Here is a 3592-nt window from a genome sequence, read left to right as displayed (position 1 = left end):
GCACCTTGATCTTATACTTTCCAGCATCTAAAACTGTGAGAAATAAATTTGTGTTGTTTAAGCCAGTTAGTCTATGGTATTTTGTTATGACAGCTTGATCTGACAAAGACAATGACCAATTTAAGTGGTAGTGTGTGACTTCTAAGACCAGGTTATAAAAGGCACTACGGCTTCCTCCTTATTCTTTCTCTTGGATCACTCACTAGGGGAAACAACCATATAGAAAGGTCCAAGTAGTGAGGAACTAAGTTGTGACAAAAACTAGAACTGACTTGCCAGGCATGTGAGGGAACCCTCTTAGAAGCTGATCCTCCAGCCCCAGTCTAGCCTTCAGATGACTACAGTCCCTACCAACAATTGACTGCAATCTCATTAAGAGATCCTGAGTCAGAACCAATCAGTTAAGCAGCAACTGTGTGAGATAATAAATGTTTATAGTTTTAAGCTACTAAGTTTTGAAGTAATTTGTTACGCAGCAATAGATAACTAATATATGTTAGTAGGGAAATCTCACAAGAACCCAGAAAAGTGCTCACAACTGCAACCTTAGATGCCAATGCCAGGCGCAATTTAAGCAGCCAAGTAAAACCATGGCCTCTTCCACTACTCTCCTCCTAGGTCTGGGCCTGACCTTCGGGGAGGGAAGCACGAGGAGAGGGGAAGGGGAGATGGAATGGAAGCACATTCAGTAACATGATCTCTTTAGTAAGGGAGAAAGCAAGTTAGCCAACCAAGCCTTTATATTTCCACTCTAGGCCAAGGAGACCTCAGTGGAAAATGGGAGAAATTTTAACATTAGATATATTTTATTGATTTTTTACAAAGAGGAAGGGAGAGAGATAGAGAGTTAGAAACATCGATTAGCTGCCTCCTGCACATCTCCCACTGGGGATGTGCCCGCAACCAAGATACATGCCCTTGACCGGAATCGAACCCGGGACCTTTCGGTCCGCAGGCCGACGCTCTATCCATTGAGCCAAACCGGTTTCAGCAATGGGAGAAATTTTAACATTAGATGATTTTAGAGTTTTGATATTATACTGTATTAGACAGGAGTTGTATGGTTCTTCAATTGGATTGGCTTCTAGGCCAGTGACTTGTGGACTTCTTATTATTCAAACAAATGACAGAAAAAAGTCTATCATTTACTGGAAATTTCACTTAGGGATGGTTCAACAGTCAACTTTAAATGGAATGGAATTTAAAAAAAAAAGAATAACGTTGGTTTCTGCTTACACCTATCCAATAAAATGGTACACATTTATTTGTTTACTGTATATCTACTATGTACCAGACACAAGGCAGCAAAGACTAAAACATAATTCCTGCCTTCAGGGAGCTTGTAGTTTAGAAAAAGATACATACAAGAAAGCAGGTGTTCTGGCCCGGAGTGGCTCAGTTGGTTGGAGCATTGTGCCAACACCAAAAGGTTGTGGGTTCAATTTCCAGTTGAGGTGAATAGGAGAAGCAACCAATCTATGTTTCTCTCTCACATCTATGTCTCCCTCTCCCTCTTTCTCTCTCTCCCCCTCTTCAAAATCAATGAACATATCCTCCAGTGAGGATTTTAAAAAAAGAAAAAGAAAAAGAAAAGAAAGCAGGCAATTGTAATTCAGAGGGATAAGAGACAGGAGACAAGAGTAACCTCAGAGTAATTGCCACCACAAAGGCAGGGCGCCTAATTTGGTTAGGGTGGGGCAAGGTAAGACATGAAGAATAGGTAGGAGGTATCCTAAGCAGGGAAATGCCCCAATGCCCTAAGGAGTGAGCGAGACTGTGAGAGAAAAAGGGAGGACAAGAGTAAGAGGGAGTGCTTGCAAAGAATTGAGACAGACTAAACTGGCTAGATCTTAGACCACAGGGTTGGAGGGGCAAAAAGTGAGGATTAGGTGCTAATCAGAGCCATACCATACTGGCCACGGGCGCCTAATTTGGTTAGGGTGGGGCAAGGTAAGACAGGAAGAATAGGTAGGAGGTATCCTAAACAGGGAAATGCCCCAATGCCTTAAGGAGTGAGCAAGACTGAGAGAGAAAAAGGGAGGACAAGAAAGAGTAAGAGGGAGTGCTTGCAAAGAATTGAGACAGACTTAACTGGCTAGATCTTAGACCACAGGGTTGGAGGGGGCAAAAAGTGAGGATTAGGTGCTAATCAGAACCATACCATACTGGCCATACTCTGGAGTAAGAATAAGGTCCAGGACATGAAAATATTTAAGCAGTGATTTAACATTAAATCTTAGATTATCACCTAAAGCTTAAATTTCTAGCAATACATGTTGCATAAACATGATATCTGGGAAAGTAAAGTTTCTTCTTTTTTTAAAAAAAAATAATGTTTTTATTGATGAGAGAGAGAGAGAGAGAGAGAGAAAGGGAGAAGGGAAGAGAAACATCGATCGGCTGCCTTCTGCACACGCCCTACTGGGGATCGAGCCTGCCACCCGGGCATGTGCCCTGACCAGGAATTCAACCATTGACCTCTAGGTGCATGGGACGACGCCCAACCAAAAAGGCTTCACTAGGAAACTCTTATCTTTAGTGATCCATGTATCCTTTGTAACGAGACGCAGGTTCCTGGCAACAGGGCCCTCCCTTCCTTTTTGCAGAAACACTTTTAGTTATTTTGTTGAGTGAGCTGGGCTTGGTGGAGTATAAACATAAAAATAACTTTATTCTTTCTTCCTCTGCCTGTTCACATCACGCCGTGGTCTCACTTTTTCCTTGCCCGAGGAAGGAATCATGGACATGCTCCACGGCGTTCCCAGTCATCCTTAGAAAATAAATGAAAAGCCCCTTGTTTTGCATTGAAAAATAAAGTCGGTTGAATAACTATATAATTCTCATCTAGTGCAGTATAAAATCAGGACTTTAGATTTTATTCAATTAAGACTTCCCTTCTCTAGTTTGGATGTGGCCCCTGCCAGGAGACAGGATGGAGGGTATAATTTGTTCCTTATCTCTTTCCCTGTTCCCTCTGCTTCCCCAATTATGACCTGCTGTTTATAACCTCTGCAGTGTTGGGCGTTAAGAAGAGATTAAGGATGAGGACACACCCTCACTCTGGGTGGCAGGTGCTTTCTCTCACTGTGAGCTTTTGCAGACTCCTCAAAGATCTGCCCACCTACTCCTTGAGGTAGTTAATGTGCCCCTGCTTGGTTGCTCATGAACCCCAGGCCTCTGGTGTCTATACCCTGTGTCTGAGTCATGTTGTCCCTCTAGGCAGCTGCCTTCAAATCCAGTTCCTAGAATAATGCAGTGGAAATGCAGCTGCCCCTCAACGCACCCTGTCTTCACTCCACGGCAAGACAAGAGCTCCAGCCATGTTCTCTCTCCTCCAGATGTCCCCTGGCAAGAGTCAGACACTAGTCTCTGCGACCCCAAAGTCCAGCCCAAGCTCTGCAAGTGGTTCTCTTCAACCTTCCTTTCCTTGATTTGAAGCCCATTTTTTTTTTGACATTCAAAATGAAAACAACTTTATTGCAAAGTTTAGGACACAATAGACTTCACAGAACAACAGAAATAAGACAATCCCAAGATGCTGGAGTGTAACATTGCAGCTAACAGGTTAGTACTCCTCACCCTCATCCTCTCC

The 3592-nt window shown here is 43.2% G+C and overlaps 1 pseudogene; it reads right to left on the bottom strand.

The window, feature by feature from the left end:
- Positions 1–1757: 1757 nt before the first annotated feature.
- Positions 1758–3592, bottom strand: part of LOC102263833 — a 3111-nt pseudogene continuing 1276 nt past the window's right edge.

This window comes from Myotis brandtii, unplaced genomic scaffold (genome assembly GCF_000412655.1).
Source record: "Myotis brandtii unplaced genomic scaffold, ASM41265v1 scaffold398, whole genome shotgun sequence".
NCBI lineage: Eukaryota > Metazoa > Chordata > Mammalia > Chiroptera > Vespertilionidae > Myotis > Myotis brandtii.
This window is presented reverse-complemented; position numbering and strand designations above follow the sequence as displayed.